Below are 23003 nucleotides of genomic sequence, written 5' to 3'. Positions count from 1 at the left end.
GGCTCACAGACTTGTAATGCCACTCCTCTGGATTATCGAGTAAAGTCTAGACTCTGTAGTGTGACACCCAAGTACACCAAAACCTAGCCTCAACCCGCTACTCCAGCCTTGGTTTTGTGGTCAACAAATAGCTTTTAAGTGTCACGTACTGCTCCGGGCATGGAAGATACTGGGAAAATAAGACAGTCCAGATTCCTAATTTTATAGACTAGGAGGAGGGAAACAACTCAAGCAGGCAAACCAAAGTTCCAAATGGTGATAAGTGCTTTGAAAAAAAAGGAAACTGAGTCACAGAGAATGGCAGGGAGATGCCATAGGATGGTTGGTTAGGAAGGGGATCTAAACAAGTGACACTGAAGCTGAGACCTGAAATAACAAGCAGCAAAGCCACGTGACCCTCTAGGGGATAAGGATGTCAAATAAAGGAACTAGCCAAGACAAAGTCCTGGTGGAACCAGAAGGAAGACCAGAAAGGGTAGAGCTCCAAGTACATGGGAGAGAGAATGGTAGGAGGGGAGAGTGGAGACAGGGCAGTTCCTGGACCACATAGGCTTTGTCAGCAAACTGGGAAATTTGGATTTCTATTCCATCTCTGAGGAGAAGCCATTCGTAGATTTTAAGCCAAGAAGCAAACTAACATGATATTCAGCCTAAATGGGTCAGTTTGGCTACTCTGAGGATGGGCAAAAGATGAAGCAGAGAGAGCCCATTTGGAAGCTCTTGTGGAGTCAAAGTGAGAGATGATGGTGGCTTGGAACCAAGAGGGAGCAAAAGAGACAGAGAGAGGTAAATCGAGTCATTGGGGACATACACTGGATCACATGAGGGAAGCAGAGGAAAAAGAAGGAAAGACATCAGAGCTGACTCCAGAGTGCTGGGCTTGAGCAAGTGGGCAGGAAGTGGTGCCATCTGAGTCGTCCCCAGGTCTGCTTCTTTGCCCCTGAAGGTCCCAAACACCCTGGAGTCAAACTGGATAGTACGTCACCTCTTAAGCACAATCTACTGTTTGCTAACATGTTCCATTGGCCACTTCCTTCATTTCTACATTTTTGAAATCATAATTCAAGACTCAAAGCCACTAGTATGCTGAAATTGTCTCTTCTTCTATTCACCATGCTTTTTCTACCTCAGTTACCACATCTATCCCATTCCACCTTATAGTAGTATTATTAATATTAATAGCATTGTGTTAATAGTATTATTATTCATGCATAACTGTGTATTATATGTATATATGTATAATATAATTATATTAATTATGTTAGTATTATTGTGACCATGGATGCCACCTCCACCCACAAACCATAAACTGCCTCTGTGCCCAGCTTTTCTTCACCTTTGTATCCTCCATGAATCTTTGCATCCACAAACATCTGTTGAAGAAGGTAGAGATGCTGTCAATAACGTTGATGTCTGTTCTTCATTTGGTTCCTCGGTCCTAAACTGCCTTTTGATAATTCTCAAGGAGATGGGGTGGGGGACTTCATTCCAGTTTTCCAGATGAGAGAGTCCGGTTTGAAGAACTTGTCTAAGTGACACAGGGTACTGAAATTAGAACTGATGTCCGTGGAGTCTAAGAATATTGCAGAGGGCCAGGTGAATTACAAAGCTCTCCTCTTTAGATCCCTACAACAAGCCTGTATCCTTTCCCATCAAACCTAAAATGCCCATTCTAAGACTCAATATTATTTTATGGAACACTAAAAAAGAAAAAGTGAAGTCAATTAAACTGTGACACATGTTCAAACACCATCCGTTAAAAGGGCATCCCGATTTCAGAGATGTGAGAAAATGCGAGGAAAAAAAATGTATCTTAAAACTCTCCATTTCATAAGTGAAAGAACTAAAGCTGAGAGAGAGTGGGCACTCTGGCCCAACACTCAGACACCAGACCTACGAGGCAAACTCTCAGCTCCAAGAACTGTCATCTTGCCATGTTAGCCGTGAGTCCCCACCTGAGCATCTCGGATTTTTCAAAAGAGGCATGATCACAACGAGTGAACATAAAGAAATAAAGATCTAATGTGGAGGCCAGGCTAAATCTGTGTCCTACACTAATGTACTCACCACAAGTCCACAACTTACTGGCCTTTATTGAAATTAGGAGGGGGAAATCTGGCTGAGCGCCTTCTCTGTGGGTGGCACTGTCCAGGATTGTCAGGGATAATGGCAATTTATGTTTTCGTCCACACCTGCTCTCTTCCCTGCTTTAGTCAACTGCTAACACAGCTTCTCTCCAGGGGAAGATGAGGGAGGGGCTGAAACGAGGGAAAGGAAACAGCTCTTGTTCACCACAGCTCAGCTAAATTGCATTTGCCCTCTTTTGCATAGAGCTATAAAGTGTTATAGAAAATGCAGCATGGATTTTTAATTTTCTCCTTGTCACTGGGTGCTGTAATCACATAATTAACCAAGTGGTAGAGATAGTCATTTTTAGCAAATGGGCAAAACAATCTCAGAGGTTAGCCACCCAGGGACCAAGAAGGTTACGCCTGCCTCTCAAAAAGGCATGTGTGGACAGACAGCCTCCCCATCCCTTGGCTGTTGGAGAAGCGACATCTAGAAAACACAGCATCAGAGTAAAAGAAGGGCATTGAGTTTGTCCTTCAAGACAAGTGAATTGCTCTTGGCTCCGTGGTTTGGAAGGTTTGAAATGTATGGGGTAGGGATGGGAACCCAGGGCCCCAGGCTCAGCAGCTCCATACATGTCCCCTACACTGCCCTCCATCACACAAGGCACCTGCTATCCTGATAAGTGTCATTCAGGCACCACCCTCTGTCCTCAATGCCCTTCCTGCCTGCTTCCTTCAGGCACAGCCCAAACATTCTCTTTTGGGAGCCTCTCCTCCCTTCCACTGCCAACCACCACCGCCCCCCGCAAACAGTGGCCCTCATTTCTTCATTTCTACCACTGGTGGGGCGCTTCTCATAACAGCAACAAATATTAAACATATGTACACAAATATAAATAATATGTATAATGATCCAAACACACTCCCTCCACCACCACCACCACCACCAGATTATGGGCAGAAGCGAATAGAACCCTGTTGAGGTCCAGAAAGGGTTCTGCTGACCTGCCTTCTCTGGTAGAGAAGCCCCTCCGTCACGGAGCAGGGCAACTGCAAAGATGGTACAAGTACCCACTTTCCAGGATCCAGGGATGAGAACCAGAGAAGTGATTTTGAGGGAAGGTTTGACCAACACCGGAAAGCTCTCCCACATCCTACCACCTCTAACTACTTGGGCCACGGCAGCCTGAACGTCCATCACAGGTATCAAGCTTCCTCGTCTCCACAGAATGTTCCCTCTTCAAATGCAACACCCAGGGGCGCCTGGGGGGCTCAGCTGGTTAAACATCCGACTCCTGGTTTCAGCTCAGGCCATGATCTCAGGGTCTCAGAGTCATGGGATTGAGCCCCCTCAGGCTCCACACTCAGCAGGGAGTCTGCTTCTCACTCTCCCTCCCTCTGCCCCTCCCCCTGCTCACACTTTCTCTAAAATAAATAAATAAATCTTTAAAGATTAATTACTTAATATGCAACACCCACAGCATAGGTAGCATTTGGACTTATGCTAATTTACCTTGAGGTTTGGGGCACAATATCTTACATCTTTCTTCCCTAAAACATGAAGTGCAGACAGCAGAAGACACTTCTCAGCTGAGAAGGCAGGTCAAGGGCCAAGTAACTGGTAAGGAGGTTCTAAATGACATGCTAGGTAGTAAGTACTTATGGCGTAGATCTTTCCGACCAGGGATGATCCATCCTCCTAGATGGCTAGAGCCATGGAAACAGGGATTTATTATTACTATTATTATTATTATTATTATTATTATTATTAATGTTCATTTCTCAGATGACAAAGAAAGGTTAAGCAATTTGCCCAAAGTGGAGTTGCTCGAATTCAATCGTGGGCCCATCCGAAGCCGAATCCACACCCTTGCCCGACACCAAGGATGCACAGTGCGGGTCTGCTCTCCCCTCCCCTACCCCACCCATCCTGCTAACAGGGCCTCAACTGGCCCTTAGGCTTTTGCCTCTCTCTCCATCAGAATTTGCTCAAAGGAAAGCATCTAATTACGAGTCATTTCTACCTTAGAAATGAGATGAGATGCAGATGGCCCCAGGAGTAAAGACAAACCCATTAACTGAAGATCATATGAAATATGGTAAGATACTCTTAAGTCTCTTCCAAAAGAGTGCCAGACCCTGGGAAGGGAGGAGAGGGCTAAGGTCCTATGTGAGCCTACAGCACACAAGGAAGGGGTGGGGAGGGGTGGGGACCCAGGGCAGAGAGGGCTACCAGGATACCGGGAACTATCCTGCCTCAGTGGCCAAGCTGAGAACACCTCAGTGGCAGAGTATTTTTGAATCTTCAGAAGCAGCTTCTCAGAGGCATCTGGTAATCTTTCTCAATCTTCTTAACTTCTTCTTAACCTCTACTTAACTTCTTACTTCATGTAAGAGAGGAAAATGTCTTATTCCCCTACTCTTCTAAGTTCTGGGCTGGGGCCCCTAGAACAAAAAACAGATTACCAAGAGAAAAGCACAGCCATGTATTTAATAGATGCTTTATGTAACAAGGAAGACTTCCTAAGGAAACAAAGACCCAAGGAAGTGGTTAAACCTGAGCATTTTTTCACTAGGTTTGATGAAGAGTAGAGAGTCGTGGGGAAAATGTGATAGGATGTGATGAGCTGAGAGTAGTAAACTGGGAAAAACTCAGCAAGAGCTGTCCCTTCGGCATCCCTCCATCTCCAGAGAGAAGGATGTTCCTTTCTTTCCTCCTGGTACAGGGAGGGTACCCCTTACATGAGGGTCTCGTGAACTGCTTCAGCAGCAGGTCAGGAAATCCTTCCAGCTCCCACCATTTCTAACATTTTCTCACCTTGAAGCATTCAGTATGCCAAGGTCCCACATTTGGGGGTAGTGTGTCCTGAACCCTTTCCCCTGCAACTCTTTCTGAAAGACACACACTCCCACAGCCTTTAAAGGAGGAAACGCAGGACCTCTCTGTTGAGTATTCCCACCAGCCAAGAAGTTTTAGTGGAGTCCCAAAGGATAGGTATAGTTTTGTCTTCCCATCAGAAACTATAGGGATGCCTGGGTGGCTCAGAGGTTGAGCATCCGCCTTCAGCTTAAGGCGTGATTCTGGGGTCTTGGGATTGAGTCCCACATTAGGCTCCCCGCAGGGAGCCTGCTTCTCCTTCTGTCTAGGTCTCTGCCTCTCTCTGTGTCTCTCATGAATAAATAAATAAAATCTTTAAAAAGAGAAATTATAATTTGATATTAAACATGCTTCTTTACCCCTTCCAAATCTGATTTGCTCTATTTGTTCTAAGATAGTTTTCCCTCCCATTGGCATCTTCCAACAGTTCCACCCTCTGAGGAAGACAGAGTATAGGGCTCCAAGCACTCCATCTCGGTACTATTTGGGGTGAAGGAAGTGGCCCTGATAGAACAAGAAGTAGGGGAGAAGTCCCCAAATTCATGTGTACTTTTGGTGCATGGAGCTCTTGCTCCCTAGGTGAGCATTAAGCTAAGCACAGAGATCTTGTGCCCTTCCCCTAATGTGGAAGCTTCTGCCACATGGAGGAGCCTGGCCCACAAGTCTGACAGATACCACGAAGCCCTCACCTCAGCACCAACCCTACCCGGCCAGCAGCCAGCGTCTGCACCAGTTCTTCAGAAGCCATTATAAAGCCATTAATATTGACGACACTCCATCTGCATGCCAGGCCTTTCCATCAATTATCTTATTTCAACCACAAAGCAATTCACTCAAAAAGCTATGTTTCCCCATTTTATTTTATTGTTCCTATCACTAACTGAAGTTATAATGCCTGTTTACTGGTTTACTTGTTTACAGTCTGCCCTCCGCTCAACTGGAATATAAATTCCATGAGACACAGGTGGTGGTGTCCTCGCCCTCACCATATTCCCAGAAGCTAGAAAGACAGTCTGGGCTTAATGAGTATTTGTTGAATAAGTAAAATTTACAGGTAGGCAATTGAAATTCAAATAAGTTCAATAACATGGTCAATGTCAATCAAGTACAAGAGAAGAGCTAAGAATTGAATAGACCCAAGCTTGGTAAACTCTAAAGCCATGCATGCTCTTTCCATGATACCATGTAGCCTTCCTAAAAAGACAAGAAGTTCAACCCTCACCTCCTTCTTGCCTTACTTTGTTTGAAAGGAGCTTAACCCCTTCTGCCAGGGCCTTATGGATAGAAGTATCACTTCCCATTGGCGGTGGGATCGTTTTAGCTCAGAATGCCCTGAGCGGGAAACGTCACCTCTCATACTGGTAACGCTTCAGTTCCATAGATTGTGGGATAACACAAATCAGAAAGATACAATAATCATGACTGTGAAGGTCTGCACATGAGAAAGTTTGGGAACAGCTGGTTGAGAGCAGTGATTCTCTCTTTTTTTTTTTTTTCATTTTTTTAAAAGGTTTTATTTATTTGAGAGAGAGAGAACATGTGTACAAGCAGGGGAGAGGGAGAAGCGGGCTGCCCATCAAGCAGGGAGCCTGATATGGGGCTCCATCCCAGGACCCGGAATCATGACCTGAGCTGAAGGCAGCCACTCAACCAACTGAGCCACCCAGGCACCCTGAGAGCAGTGATTTTCAAAGTGTGGTCTCCGGACCAGCAACATCAGCATCACTGGGGAACTTGTTAGGAATGCATAATCTTGGGCCCCACCCTGGTTCTACTGAATCAGAAACTCTAGAATGGGGCCCAGCCATCTGTGTTTTAATAAGCTCTTTAGGCTATTCTGATATTCTCCAAAAATTTGAGAATCACCTGCGTAAGGAAAGGAGGAAAATGCAAATGTTATCAATATATATATTTTTTGAGAGAGAGCGTGAGCACAAGCATGGGTGGGGGACAAGCAAAGGATGATAATCTTTTTTTTTTTTTTTAAAGGGTGATAATCTTAAGCAGATTCCATGCTGAGCACAGAGCCTGACATGGGGCTCAATCCCGTGATCCTCCTTTTTTTTTAAAGGTTAGGATTTTTTTTTATATTTTATTTATTTATTCATAAGAGACACAGAAAGAGAGGCAGAGACACAGGCAGAGGGAGAAGCAGGCTCCATGCAGGGAGCCTGACACAGGACTCGATCCCAGGACTCCAGGATCATGCCCTGGGCCAAAGGCAGGTGCTAAACCGCCGGGCCACCCAGGCTGCCCTCAATCCCACGATCCTGAGATCATGACCTGAGCTGAAATCAAGAGTCAGATGCTTAACTGCCTGAACACCTAGATGCCCCCAGATGCCATCAATTTTTTAACAGTTGTACCCCCAAGTGAGACTCCAGTAATAATTAAGGCAAGGAGAGATCCGTGCAAATAGAGAACATGAGCCTGACAGAGGCTAACTTTCCCTTCATTAGGCTCCCTTTCTTAGAACACACCGAGCCATAGGCCAGAGACCTCAGTGCAATGGAATGCAGTAAATTCAAACGATGCCTTTGAGTACCCTGGATTTTAATTTTCCAGGCATGTCCTTCAGGCCAGCTTCACCTAGAACAAGCTCAAGCTCAGAGTCTCCCTAAAAAGAGAAAAGAAAGCTATTACTTGGCTCCCTACCCCCACCCCTTTGCCTTGAAATTGTCTTCTTCCATCCTAGCCCGCTGGCTTTAATTAGGAGGAGTAAAGCAGCATGCAGACTGGAGACAGCAGGCGGTCTTAGCACAAAAATGTGTTCAATAAACAGCTTTGGATAATCAGAGGTCACCATGTCTCTGTGTCTGCATTCTCCTCCTTCTTGCTGGCTTCTCCTTCCCCATCTTGTTTGTCTTACCATTTACACCTCATTAGTCACAAGGAAGCCACCAGCTCCGAGTTCTGTGCTATGAGCTTCATAGGGGGTCCATCTTCACAAGAGGTGGAGGGCTGGGAGGAGGGAAGTCAGAATAAATGAAATCATATTGCATGTGCACAATCAGCTATAATTAGGCATCTTATAAATACCTATTACACAAATACATTACAGTGACAAAATTAGGCATGTTTAAATGCCTTTATACCCTGGGCGACAGAGGGCAATTTTTTGGACCCAAGAGGAATCTGCTATATTAAAAAGAGCATTAAATGCATATTACTAAGCGAAAGAAGCCAATCTAAAAAAGGCTCTATGATTCCAGCTCCATGACTCTCTTTTCTCAAAAAGGCAAAACAATGGAGGCAATAAAAAGATCAGTGGCTTTCAGTGGAGAGCGGGAGGGAGCACAGAATAGAAGAGCTCAGAGGATGCTTAGGGCAGTGAAACGGCTCTCTATGATCCTGCAGTGGTGGGGATATGCCATTAATACACTTGTCCAGACCCATGAGATGTACAACCCTAAGAGTGAACTCTAAACTATGGCCTTTGGGTGATAACAATCTGTCAATGCAGGTTTGTCAACTGTAACAAATATGCCACAATGGGTGGAGGTGGTTGTGCTTATGTGGGGTCAGGGAACCCTGTATTTTCTGCTCAGTTCTGCTATAAAACTTCTCCAAAAAATAATAATAATAATGTTTTATTTAAAAAAAAAAAAAAAAAAAGCTCCAAACTTGGTCTCAAAAGATATGGACTTTAACCCCCTCTTGGTCTCTGTCACGTACTGACTAGGCAATCTTTGGCAAATTACTTGGCTTCTCCGGACCTCAGTGACACCACCAGGAAGACAGTGGATTAGCAGCTCCAAGAGTGTCTCCAGGGGCACCTGGGTGGCTCAGCGGTTGAGCATCTGCCTTTGGCTCGGTCGTGACCCTGGGGTCCTGGGATGGAGTCCCAAATCAGGCTGCTGGCGGGGAGCCTGCTTCTCCCTCTGCCTAGGTCTCTGCCTCTCGGTATCTCTCATGAATAAATAAATAAAATCTTTTTTTAAAAAATGAGAATGATAATATTTTATCTTCCAGCTAGAAATGTTCCAGCAAAGGTTAAAATGAAGTTCTGTGTATAAACACAGCCAGTGTTTGTGTAGTCAACAATAATAGGAAAATAATATGTAGAATTTGGGGCACAGAGTAGGGCTAGGCTTCTAGACCACTGCTCTGAAGCAGACAGGGCTAGCTACCCTTGTCGGCACTACCTGTATGGTAACCTGACTGAGGATACAAATGTCTTCCTCTACCACTGAAAAATGTCTGCCCCACTGGCCTGCTAGAAACCTAAATGGTGACTCCTGGGAGCAGCACATTTGGTTTTTAGGACCAAGCTATACTGCATTGTAAACACCTCCAAGGGGGAAAAAATGAATAACATCTTAGCATTGATTAATGAGTTACATTATCTACTTAAAAGCAACGTCCTAAGAGAACAGAACACAGAATATGTAAGTTTTGATAAAGGGGGTTGACAGAAAATCTGAAAATCACCAGAAGCTCGAGGCACTACCTGGGAAGGTAGATTTAGTTTAGAAGGTCAGAACGAGCAGTCTGAGGAGAGTTTTTAAGGCAAGCCACCAAACTAAGAGAAGAAATCAATCACAAAACAAGCCACAAAGATACTGAGCCCCTGTGATGCTCTTCCCACCATTGTTTTAGGTATTTGGAATACATCACTGACCGAAACAGGAATTCACGAATTTATTTTATTTATTTATTTTTTTTTTAAAGAGAGAGAGAGAACACAAGCAGGGGGAGTGGCAGGCAGAGGGAGAGGGAGAAGTGGACTCCCTGCCGAGCAAGGAGCCAGACTGGGGCTCAATCCCAGGACCCTGGGATCATGACCTCAGCCCAAGGCAGCCCCTTAACTGACTGAGCCACCCCAGAGCCCAGGAACACACAAATTTATATTCTGATGAAAGGGACAGACAAAAAAACAAGTCAATAAATAAGCATAATAGCTAACCTTCCATAGTATATTAAAAGGTAATATATTCTAGAAAGAAGAAAAGATAAAGCATGGCAGCAGGAATAAAGATTGGGAGATCCCATTTTATTTATTTATTTTTTAAAGATTTTATTTATTCATTCATGAGAGACACAGACATATGCAGAAGGAGAAGCAGGCTCCCCTCAAGGAGCCTGATGTGGGACTCGATCCCAGGACCCAGGATCACGACCTGAGCCAAAGGCAGACACTCAACCACTGAGCCACCCAGGAGCTCCAGGAGGTCCCATTTTAAATAGGATAGCCAGGAAATCACTCATTGAGAAGATGACAATTGAGTGAAGAGTTGAGAGCCAAGCAAGTCTCAACAGGGAAGAGTTTTCCAGGCAAAGGGCGCACATCTTCAGCAAAGGCCCAGGGTGGCAGTGTTCCAGGCTCTCCCAAGAATAATAAAACCAGGATGGCTGGAGCTGAGTAAGCAATGAAAAGAACAGAGGAAGGAGGTGAGAGATTTTTAAGGAGTCCAGTGATGCAGGGCCTTGATGCTACCTACCATAACGATGTTGGTTTCTCTCTTGAAATAGGAAATTATTGCCAGGTTATGAGCCAAAGGAGTGGCCTGATCTGGATTATGTTGTACATGGATCACCCTGGCTGTTGTGCTAAAAACAGACTCAAGTCTATGGGGACGAAGATAGAAGCAAGCGAGCTTCCAGAAGGCCCTTGCAGTTGAACTTGCCAGGTAAGCACTGACAGTGGTTGAACCGGGGTGAGAGCAGTGGAGGCATGAAGAGCCTCAGATCTGGGCCGCACGCTGAGGGCAGACCATCAGGATCACCCGAAGGACTGGCTGGGCAAGGCTGGGCCCTGAGCTACTGGAATGACGGAGCTGCTATCATTTTTTTTTTAAGATTTTATTTATTTATTCATGAGAGATACACACAGGCAGAGGGAGAAGCAGGCTCCAGGCAGGGAGCCCAACGTGGGACTCGATCCTGGGTCTCCAGGATAACACCCTGGGCTGCAGGCGGCGCCAAACCGCTGAGCCACCAGGGCTGCCCGGAGCTGCTATCAACTGAGGTAGGGAAGGCCGCCCTGGAGTAGGTTTGAGGGGAGATAGGAGTTGGGAAGAAAATGGCAAAAGGAGGAGGAGATGTAGCCCACATTTCACTATACCTTAGCCTGGGTATGAGAGGGATCACACCATCGTGTGACATGTTCAGTAGGAATCATTCAGAAGCATTTCCTAAGCCCTCAGTTTCCCCCAATGCAATAGAACAAACAATTCTAAAGAAACAGATTGAAGGAGACATTAGTGTATTTAGTAACCCTCTAGATGAGCATTCTCCCGTCCCATGCCCACCCACCTCTGCCCCCACTGCCTCTCCACCAAGAGGACAGCCAAGTCCCCAGGAGTCACATTCAACGAGAATTGTGAAATATTTAATCAATTCCCCCCTAGAGAACAATGCTAGTTATCTCCTAAAGAATCTTGTGCCCACCACCCCCAATTGCCTGCTCCCTCAAAACATGATCACAGAGAAGATCTATCTAATAAACCAATTTGCAGTCAGACACAAATGATTTTTTTTAAAAGCTGAAAATAGGGATCCCTTGGTGGCGCAGCGGTTTGGCGCCTGCCTTCGGCCCAGGGCGCGATCCTGGAGACCCGGGATCGTATCCCACGTCGGGCTCCCGGTGCATGGAGCCTGCTTCTCTCTCTGCCTGTGTCTCTGCCTCTCTCTATGTCTATCATAAGTAAATAAATCTTTAAAAAAAAATAAAATAAAATAAATAAAAAATAAAATAAAAGCTGAAAATACTGGGGATAGTTTAAAGCAGACAACACCCTAAAGCAAGGGACCAGGTTGTGAAATATCAGCCATCCCATTGAGTGAACTTAAGGGTCAGTGGCCTTGGACCCACATCACCCTGAAGCCACATCCCAAGATAATAGTAGGGCCACAGCCACAACACTCACCCCAAAAGGAGGAAGTAAGTTCATCTGGGGGTAAACACACACACACACACACACACACACACACACATTCTTCCCTCTGTTCTGTGACTCTGATCAAAGAAACAGAGCAAAGACTCACTCTCCCTGCCCTTCACCGTGAGACCCCAATAGACACGATGTGGGCATGTGTGCATGTGGGTGGTGCTTGCACACTGACTTCCAGAGATCTTAAACTATCTGGCCAACGAGGGGGTCTGCTAGGCAACCGCAGTACGGGTGAGGCAGGCCGGAGCCTCTCGCTCTGAGCCAGCAGGAGCCCCTCCAGGGGTCTCTCAGGTACCAGTCACTCACTCAGCGTGAAGCTGACAGCCACCTCCAGCAACAATTACAGCTGCTCCACATTTTTCGGAGGCTGTAACATTAAATCAATCAATCAGCTCGGACTGCATCACTTAAGAGATGGAGGGAAGCAATCACCACATAAGCTCCTTCTTGCAAGCTCCTTCTTGCAGTTTTATTCGAGTCCAGCCCACTTGGCAAAGCCATTCCGTAGCAGCCCTCAGAGGCGCTTCTCCCTCCCGCTGGGGCTTGATGCCGCACTTGGCAAATCAGTTACTCCCGGACAGGCCACAAATATTTGGAAATGCATCCACACAGAAATACACCCCCCGGAGAGGAAGCGTCCTCCAGCAGATACACGGAAAGACGGGTACACCTGGGTACTGGACCCCTGCCACCCACGCCACCTTTTGGACCAGGTCACAGGACTCAGCCCCCAAAGGAAACCTGAGAAGAGACCATGTCAGAAGGGAAAAAAACATGGATCACCAATGCTCTCTCAAATAAAACAATGGTTTTATTTGTTTTTATTTTGTTTTTGATTTTTAAAAAACCAGCAAACCACAATAGTCCAACGTCTCACTGTTTTCAGGCTGCACTTTTAACTACTAGGTGACTGTCATCTTAGCCCACTTTTTAGGAGATAACAAATCTCTGTTTTCGAGATAATTAATCTTCACTCTCATGTTTTCTCCTCCAAGCCCATCTTCATTTTCTATTCTCACTCACCTGATGTCCATCCCACCCACCCAAGACACAAATACTTAGAACAAGTCCAACATCCTTCTGGAAGAGACCAGACGTTGTAATAGTCTCTTGATTCATTCCACTGAAGCACTGGGGATTCATAGTAAAAATTAATGATTAAGAAAAAGAAGGAAATTTAGACTTCTAGTAACTGATTTAAAAAACAGCCAGACGGAAAGGAGACAAAAAGACACAGATCTATGGAAACTCCACACAAATAGGCTATGTACACACATTTATGCTTCAAAACAAAAAACACACTCCAGGCAGTGAGCTCCACCCCGCGCCCAAAAACAGGCAAATGGCACGTTCCGGATTCCAGCTTCCGTATTTAATTTGTTAACACGCGAGACATCAGAGGCATCACTTTGAACTGCAGACATCAATATGATTTAAACGGCTGCCACTTAATGTGGTGAGGAGGAATCAATTGTGCCCTGAAAACAGAAGACAGGGAGGAGCGTCATCCTGTCGGTTTCCCGGGAAATAATGAGCTCTATTAATAGGTGTTAACATGAATCAACGAATCACTCCTTTGTCAGCGGCTGCGGCTGGGCCCCAGAGTCCATCAGTGAAGAGGAAGAAAACTGACGACTCAGGAAAAGTCTCAGCAAGGGCAGGCGGCAGGGCACTGGCCCCTCTGCCACGGGGAAGGAGAGGAGGACTTGGCCCAGCAACCAGACTCCAGAGGGGGATGCACACCAGTTAGAGACCAAACATCAACCAGAGAGCCAGTGTAAGGCCTCATAGAAGAGGAAGACTGCGACCTGGAGGGCAGGGATCCTAAAACCAGGAATGTAAAGCTGCTACTATCATGCTAATGAAAGGGTCCCTGAGGCCCTGGTTGAGCAAGACCAGCAGGTTGTTTGGAGAAAGGCTGAGTGATGCTGGTGTGTCCTTCCCCATCCCCATCCCCCCCCCACACCCTGCCAGGCATGTGACTGTACAGGTGCCTTTTCTTCTCCATTTCCCTCCATTTAAAATAGACCCACATAAACCATTTTGCAACATATACATCAAAGGACAAATAGCCTTGGGCAGCCCTGGTGGCTCAGCGGTTTAGCGCCACCTTCAGCACAGGGCCTGATCCTGGAGTCCCAGAATGGAGTCCCACGTCGGGCTCCCTGCATGGAGCCTGCTTCTCCCTCTGCCTGTGTCTCTGCCTCTCTCTCTCTCTGTCTCTAATAAATATATTTTTATAAAAAAAAAAAGGATAAATAGCCTTAATAACTAAAAAGCTTGTAAGTTCTTGCAAACCAAAAATAAGCAAGAGATCTCATCAATAATAACTGATAGTTAGGAGACACTTTACTACATGCCAGGCAAAAAAAGCTTTATCTAAATTATCTCCTTTAACACTCTCAGAAACTCAGAGATAGAGATTATACCCATTTGACAGGTGGAAAAAACCGAGGCTCAGAGTATTTAACTAACTTGCTTGAGATTGTACTATTAGCAGATGACCAAAGACTGATTCAGAACCAGGTTTGCTGTTGAAAGTCTACACTTTTACACAACGCCATATTAATTTCTCACAGGCAGCCCCCAAAGGGAGAAATACCAGTGACCACTAAACATTAAAATATATATATTTAATTGTGAGAGTAACCAAAAGGTCAAAACCAAAAAATTCATTTACTTTTTGCTTCCCAGGTAGACGAAGATTAACAAAACCTAGTGTTAATGAGCTAAAGAAACAGTGACTTGCTTCTGCAGTGTTGTTGAAAATTCAAGTTGTAAAACTATCCGGGAGGATAGTTTTTCCAAAACACATAAAAATGTAATATATATATACTCTTTGAAAATCTCTACTCCCAGGAATTACCTTTATGGGATATTTAAATGAGTAAGATAAGATCAAGAGGCATTAATCACAGTATTGTTTTGAAGAGCTAAGATATTGTAAACAACGTAAGTGTCCATTTATAAGAATTGCTTAAGTAAATTATGAAACATCCATACAATAGAATATTACTCAGTCACCTAAAATGATAGTGTTGATCTATATTTACTGACAAAAAGATGTCTATGAAAAATTGTCCAGTCAAAAAAGCAATTACAGAAACATATAAAAAGATATAAATATTTATCATATGTACATGCAAAGCAAATTTTCTGGAAGGGTGTTTGTAGAAATGATAGAAAGGATGTTAGTGCTGATTTCTAGGTTATAGAATTTATGGGAGCTTTTACTTTCTTCTGTGTATTTGTATGTATTATTTGACGCTCTTTGAATAAGATCCACTGCTTTTACAACAATAAGGTTATCTCCAAAAGAAAAAAAAAATCCGCATCTTCTATTTTCTAATTTAACTTTGTGTAAGATAGCACTGGACCGGGGAACATTTTAAGATGATGAAACATAATGGAGAGAACGTGGGCTTTCAAATATGACCTCAGGTGCGATCTTGGCTTTTCCCAGCTTTGTGACTATATTAGCTTTCTATTGCCGTCGTAACAAATTATCACAAACTTAGCAGTGTCAACAACACAAATGTGTTACCTTACAGTTCTGTAGGTCATACCTACAGACTCACTGGGTTAAAAGGAAGGTGTTGGCAAGGCTGTGTTCCTTTCTGGAAGTTGGAGAGGAGGAGGATCCATTTCCTTGCTCATTCTTGTTGCTGGTGGATTTCAGTTCCTTGCAGCTATAGGACATAGATCCGTGTTTTCTTAATTCCTGGTTCCCTTTCCCCATCTTCAAAGCCAGCACTATGGAGTCAAGTCCTCACTCATAAGTACTTGACCCACCTTCTGCTTCCCCTCTTCCACTTTAAGGACGCATGTGATGAGACTGGGTCCACTCAAATAATCCAGAATCATCCTCCCTTTCAACACATCTACAAATTCCCTTGTGTCTTGTAAAGTAACCTGTTCACAACATCTAAGGATTAGGGCTTGGACATCTTTAGAGAATCATTATTTTGCCTAGCACGGTGACTTTGGCAAATTACCAAAGGAACACATTTTCAACTCTAAAGGAGGTGTAGCAGGATACCTTATTGAGTTACTGCTATTTTGTTTTCTTTGGTTATTGTTGCATTTTTACCTTCCCCTTCTAAGAAGGTATCAGGCCCTCCTCATCTCAGGGGGAATGTACGGTGGCTGAAGACAGCTTTACTCCTTGGTTTCCATTTTCCAAAACCTAACCCGGCAGGGTCCCTAAGAGAATGTAGAACAGATGAAAGTGGTGGCAGGATGATCTGGCATAAAGGACCCTATGCACCTCTGAGCCCACTGTTGACAAAGATGCCTTTAAAAATCCCATGCGGCCCTGAAAGCTGAGCAAATAAGCTGTGATCCGCATGAACAGGAAACCATAGAGCTTTCTCCAAAGCTTCCAGCTGAGGTAAGACCCTTCAGATCTTTGCACTGGCCCAAAAGAGGGGCTGGTAAAACAATCCAAAAAATGACTGAATTTCCTGCCATTCCAATGGGATAGGGGTACATGAAATCAAATTGATTTGATTTAGAGAAAATAATATGACATCTTTGACACCCTGTCTGTGACATAACAAGCATGTCTACCCACTACATGGAAATAATAATAACTACCATGTGGGAATTTGAGCAAGACAAATATGTGTAAGGCACCTGGCACATAAAAACTGTTATTGATAGAGGGTGTTATGACATTGAAGATGAGTCAAAACATACAAACAATATCCTCCAAAGAACTAAAAATAAATAAATAAGTGATATGGGTACTTTTGGGATTTTGAGCCATACCCCAAAGTCTAGTGAAAGACTCATCTCACATTATTCAATTTAAAATACTCTTTGGCTTCCAGTCTTGCCCCATCTTTCCTTCCTCCAAAATGCTCACCTCCAAAATTCTCACCTCCCTCCCTGCCTTTGCACAGGCTGGCACTTCTTTCTGGGATCACCACCCCCCCTTTTCTTCTCGCTCTACTCAAGCTTAAGAGACATATCAAATATCACGTCCTTTGTTGGACCACCCCAGCTCTCCCACACCATCATCTCCAGCTTCTTCAGTCCTGTCAGAGTACAGAATACAATGCCCTTCCCACACTGTCTTATCTCTCTGCTTATTCCCTCCAGTAAGCCAGGAACTTCATGAGTGCACAGCACAGTGTCTTGGTCAATTTTGAATCCTTAGTGCCAACCCACTGTCTATCTTACAAGAGGTACTCTCAAGCATTTCACTAGATAAAAGTCAGAGCAGGTGCTATTAAGCTGTGAGGTTCCTGGTAGCGGTGATGAAATGGAAAGGCCAAATTATGCCTAGCATGGTTCATTATTCCATACAGACTCCTGAGGGGACAAATGCTCTTTTTATCTTCATCTTTCCCTCATATGCCAAACCAACAAAAGGGCACATGTGAAGAAGAGATGGCAGTCGGTGAGTAAATCAAAATAAGGAAATAATGACCTGGCATTTAACTCAGCAAGCATTCCCTGAGGATCCGCCCTGCCAGGTGTACTAGGGCCCGGGGTTATATGGTCCCTATCTTCAAACACCTCACGATCCATCGCAAGACTCAGGCAAATAAGCCACATGAGATGGTATAGGGGTGGAGTGGGCAATAGAGACATGTGTACAGATGTTTAAAGGCAGTGAAGGGGCGCCTGGGTGGCTCAGTTGGTTGAGCAACTGACTCTTGATTTCAGCTCAGGTCATGATCTCGGGGTCGTGGAATCGAGCCCCGAGTCAGACTCTGCACTCGTGGGGAGTCTGCTGGAGATTCACTCTCTCCCTCTGCCTCTGCCCCTCCTCTCTCAAATAAATAAAGAAATCTTTTTTTCTAAAAAGGCGATGAAGGTACCACTCCACACCAATTAAGATGGCTCTTAAAAAAAAACAACTGTGGGTGACAAATTAGAACTCTTGTGCATTGCCAGCGGGAATGTGAATGGTGTAGCCACTATGGAAAGCAGTTTGATGACCCCTCAAAAAGCTCAATAATGGGGGACTGGGGTGGCTCATTTGGTTAAACCTCCAATTCTTTTTTGTTTTTAATTTTTATTTATTTATGATAGTCACACAGAGAGAGAGAGAGAGGCAGAGACATAGGCAGAGGGAGAAGCAGGCTCCATGCACCGGGAGCACGACGTGGGATTCGATCCCGGGTCTCCAGGATCGCGCCCTGGGCCAAAGGCAGGCGCCAAACCGCTGCGCCACCCAGGGATCCCTAAGCCTCCAATTCTTGATTTTTGACTCAAGTCATGATCTCAGAGTCATGAGATCAAACCCTGTGTAATGGCTTTGCTCAGTGTCGATTCTGCTGGAGATTCTCTCTCTCCCTCTCCCTCTGCCCCTCCCCACCCCTGCTCACACTTTCTAAAATAAATAAATAAATAAATAAGTTCAACATAGATTTATCACATTGAAAGTAAGGGCTCAAAAAAATACTGTACACTAATGCTCATAGCAGCATTATTGATAACAGTTAAGAGATAGGAAACAAGTCTCCGTCAAAAAAATGAATGGATAAACACATGCACAATCTCGCACACTGGAATATTATTCAGCCTTAAAAAGGAAGGAAATTCTGATACATGCTACAACATAACTGAACTATGACGTAATGCTAAGCAAAACAAGCCAGACACAAAAGGACAAATACTATATGAATCTACTTATATGATGTACCCAGGATAGATAAATTCATAAAGACAGAAAGAATAATGGGGACAACCGGGGACTAAAGGCAGCAGGTGGGGAGTGGAGGAGAGGCGTTTAGTATTTACTAGATGCAGAGGCACTGTATGAGATGATGAAAAAGTTCTAAAGAGAGATGGTAGTGATAGTTGCACAACGTTGTGAATGAATGTACCTAATGCTGCTGAACTTACTTAAAAATGGTTAAGATGGTCAAGTTTATATCATATACATTTTACCACAATAAAAAAAAAAAAAAGCAATGAAGGAAAATGTTCATTCTGTATAAGAATGGGATTTAGGGGGCAGCCCAGGTGGTTCAGTGGTTTAGCGCCACCTTTGGCCCAGGACATGATCCTGGAGACTGGGGATCGAGTCCCATGTTGGGCTCCCTGTATGGATGCTGCTTCTCCCTCTGCCTGTGTCTCTGCCTCTCTCTGTGTGTTTGTCTCATGAATAAATAAATAAAATCTTTTTTAAAAAATGGGATTTAGGAAGGCCCTGATAACAACAGTTATTGAGAAGTCACGATGTGTGAACCAGGCTCTGAAGGGTGAATAGGAGTTCATTGACCAGGAGTCAGAAGTCTGATTTTAAGGGCTAGAGCTATCACTTACTTTATGTGGTTTCCTTTCATCGTCTGTAAAGGTGAGAAAAGACCTACTGTATGCCTGTGGTGAGGATCTCATGAGAGAACATGTGTGAAACAGTCTACGCAAGGATTCTCTGCTATAAAGCCACTGATCGCAAAGGACAGGAAGTATAATCGTGGCAGGCAGGACCTTGACATGTACATGATATCAGGATCGGCCCGCTGAGGCTGATTCCTAAAGTCTAAACGCCATAAGCACTCCCTGTCCATGCAGGATGAAGTTCAGAATGATATAAAGACAGACAAGAACCAAAGGTTAAAGAGCAAGGCTTTGAAAGTATGTTATTTTAATGCATGAATGTTACCCAGCCATTAAAATTGAGAAACAAGAAGAGAGAAAGAAGAAATGTGAGAAAACATTTAGAATTCTGCTCCTTCACCTAATGTATGATAAACGGCATACATCTGATTTATAACAGGATAAACAGATCCCAGAACAAGAGCTGGAAGTCAATATGCAAACGTGAAAATGGTACTCGGTAGAGATCAGGGGCTATGGGTCACATATGCCTGGTCTTTTAATTTTGTTTTATTGTTTGGGGAGGGAGACCAATAAGAATAAGAGAAAAATTATCATACTCCCTTTTTAAATGTTTATCACCTGGTTTCTTTGCAGGCTACGCGCCACCAGTCCTTGTCCCCACCAACTTTCAAGAGGCTCGGCCGCAAGGGAGGCGGGTGGCTGTGCCTTTAAGCCCTGGGGGCCTAGAGGGTAGCATTTGCTTCCAGCAATGACAGAAGCTTGCAGAGAACAACTGGAAGATGCTCCAAGGCCCCTTCAGGGTAAAGAGCGGCCTCCTTCTATAGATTTGTGACTCCAGGGCTCCAGAGGACACTGAGGGCACAGCAAGAGCCATCAAATGGTGTTTGGCCTTGGGCTCTGATTCAAAGGCCACGGCTTCCCAGGCTCTCACACTTCCCATTCTGAAAGAAAAGGCACCGACTCCAGATGCTTGCGGCCCTGCTTTGCACTTGCTCAGATGAGGCTGAATCAGCGCAAGGGCATCATTTCTCCGAGCAGGATTGCCTGGCGGCCTCTCCCGTCAGAAACGGCCCATAAACTACTTCGGCGGCTCAGCTCATAACTAGATCAAGCAGAGAAAGTAGGAATGGCAGGTTGATTTGATGCCCTTGCACTATCTCTCCAGTCTATCAACCTGCAGAACCAACAAGTATTAGCACCCCTGACATACATCAGAAGCCGTAGCCTATAAACAGGAGAAAGGGACTCCCAGAGACATCTCAATTTCGCTCTGCAGGTAGAAGGCCACTCTCAGAGAGAGAGGAAAATTGACCCTGTAGCTCCATGGACTGCTGCTCCCTTTAGCTGAAGTGTAAGATTCTTCCAGAATCCTGGCCTCAGCTCCCAAGGTCCTACATACAGGTTGCTGATGCACACGGGTGCCTGGCTAAGCAGGAGAGGGGACCTGACCTCCAGCACATGGCCCACTCACCCAGTCACGTCCCTAGCACGGGGACAGCTGGCTCGAAGAAGCACGCCTTCTCTCCCAGAACAAGGCACACCTTCTCTCAGAGCAGTTTGTCAGGTGGGTTCTGTTTGGTTTTGCTTTTTTTTTTTCCAATTCACAGAAAGCAGCGAATGTGCTAGCAGCGGTCCTACCTGAGCAAAAAAGGGAAAACCATCCTGCATGAGGTCTATGTGTCCTGTCTCTGAAAAGCACAGAAATCTGCCTAAAAACTATACATCAACTGTCCAGTTAGAAAAGCCTAGCATTTCCTTTTATTCTCTTATGAAATTTCTTTAGATGCCAACAAACTACCCCAGGCTTCACCTAGCCAGATTTTCCTTTTCCATCCGACAGTCGATAATGCTTCTATTTGCAAGACATTCAGGAGTTTGTCACAGTTTCCACTGCATTTGACTCCTGACAAATGCCAGCCCCTACTTCCTTCTCTCTGACCCTCTGACTCCGATCCTTCTTCATTGGCCACCCTCTCTCAAAGCTTCATCCCTGCCCTGCCTAGCACCTTCCTCCATCCCTAGTGATCCTTTGAGAATAATGTCATGGATTTTAAGCAGGCTCTCTGTCTGAATTCAAAATTTTAGGACCATGTTATAGAGCCCTGCAACTATATGGTAATTCAGGAATGCACCTAACACGATTAGTTACATAGAAATAAAAATCCAGTTTCTGGAAGAAGCCGTAGCCTTCATTGATGCAGTTTTTTAAGAGAGAAAATGAAGGAACCAGGACTAGAAATGTTAAGTGACTTACTCAAAATCACACACGTGCTTGTGACAAAAATAGGAAGAGAGTAGAGCCCATGCAATCTGCCCCTCCTCAAGACTTGCATTTATTCATCTACCGAAGAGCAAGCAAGCTTCTGTAGAGAGAAAGTGTCTCTGATATTCTCAAGAGAGGCAATACCCAACAGATGGTGATAATGAAGGTGTTGTGCTTTCATGCATGGCTGGTAGCATAGGGCCCTCAGGGGGCCTCTGCTGGGAAACACAGCAAGGTAGGAGGCATTGAAGGTGGATATAAGAGTTCACTGGCTAGGTTCAAATGCCTCCTCGGCCATTCTCCAGCTTTGTGACATGGAGTACGCGCTTCAGTTTCCTGATCTGTAAAATGGGAACCAAGATTAAATGAGACAACCTATGGAAGAAATGTTTAACATGGAACCGGCATATAATTAGAAGAGGTCCTTCTGCCTTCAATGAATAACCTCCCAAGACCTATCTACTTTATAAACATGCCATGCCCAGGTGGGTCATGCTAATGTGAGAGTCTAGGATTCCGTCTGATTTTCATGACCCCTGGTGTCACGTAGCACATTCACAATCCTCCTAGAGGAAAACATGCACCCAGCACAGTCAGTAAATACAAAAACTGCTTAGTCAAGTTCATTTTAAAACCACATGGTAATTCCCTAGTAATTCTGGGTTAATTGCATATTAATTACCATCTTGTTATAGCATCAATGAGCCATACATTTGATGTGGAAACCTGCAGCAGACATCAAAGGCTAAAATGGACTTTCTCTGCGGCAGGAAATGATCCCTGATCACTCCGTATCACCAAGGCTTTTCAGAAAAACTTTCTAGGTTCCTGCTTCTTTAAAAAGCTCAGTAATAATCCAAAGTACCCTCCAAACTTAAGTTTCCTCAAGCATGGGTATGTAAAGAGCTCCCAGTAACATCTGCCACCGGTGACTGACTTCTCCCCCTAGATCCACTGGATCAAAGTCTTCTGAGAGGGCAAGCCCCAACCTACTGACCTCTTCTGGGGTGATGGTTTAATTGGCTACAAGTGTCTTAGGATGTTCGTAAGGTCCTTGCCTCCACCTCCTTGCTGGGCCTTTAGAAGCTGACTTCACCACGTTTCCTGCATTGAAATATGATCCCCCAAATAAGTCACATGAGCCCAGCTGAATTTCTTGGTAGAGGAATTATGTATAACAAGACGGTTGGCAAGGTTATATCACTCCATGAAAGCTGTAATTTCCCTGCAATTGATTTCCTAAAGATAACTCACTGTTTGCGTGCAGTGAAAGCTAATTTAACAAGAAAGATGAGTCTCTTCAGAACACCTTGATTGGCAATTGTGATAAATTCCTATAATTACTATTGACTCGGAGGCGGATTCTCATTTGTTAAGATGTTGCTGTAACGACAGGCCGGTGATGGTTTTAGAGGAAATTGGGACACCACACACTGCTCCCATCTTCCCAAAAGAAACTTGAGGGATCAACATAGTTGCAGATGTTTCAGAAAGCCCATGAAGACCCTACTGACTCTCAGAGAGACCTCTACATCCTCCTTGGTGTGTCCATGTGGACTAAATATTCCCAGAGTAACCATCACTCAGAGATCCAGGGA

The 23003-nt window shown here is 44.6% G+C and overlaps 2 long non-coding RNA genes across 2 annotated transcripts in view; both read right to left on the bottom strand.

Moving 5' to 3' along the window:
- LOC140604819 (uncharacterized) overlaps positions 1–3902 on the bottom strand; it is a 44752-nt gene extending 40850 nt beyond the window's left edge. The window contains exons 1-3 of the long non-coding RNA XR_012007646.1: positions 3586–3902; positions 2086–2258; positions 1337–1528 (exon numbers count right to left, since the gene is read on the bottom strand). This is a non-coding gene — a long non-coding RNA (uncharacterized lncRNA). The remainder of the gene's footprint in view (positions 1–1336; positions 1529–2085; positions 2259–3585) is intronic.
- A 304-nt stretch (positions 3903–4206) lies between these two features.
- The window catches only part of LOC140604820 (uncharacterized), a 39668-nt gene continuing 20871 nt past the window's right edge, over positions 4207–23003 (bottom strand). Inside the window, exons 2-3 of the long non-coding RNA XR_012007647.1 lie at positions 7820–7911; positions 4207–4517 (exon numbers count right to left, since the gene is read on the bottom strand). This is a non-coding gene — a long non-coding RNA (uncharacterized lncRNA). The remainder of the gene's footprint in view (positions 4518–7819; positions 7912–23003) is intronic.

This window comes from Canis lupus, chromosome 15, assembly GCF_048164855.1.
Source record: "Canis lupus baileyi chromosome 15, mCanLup2.hap1, whole genome shotgun sequence".
Taxonomy (NCBI): Eukaryota; Metazoa; Chordata; class Mammalia; order Carnivora; family Canidae; genus Canis; species Canis lupus.
Note: the sequence above shows the minus strand (reverse complement) of the source record. Positions and strands in the feature narration are given on the sequence as shown.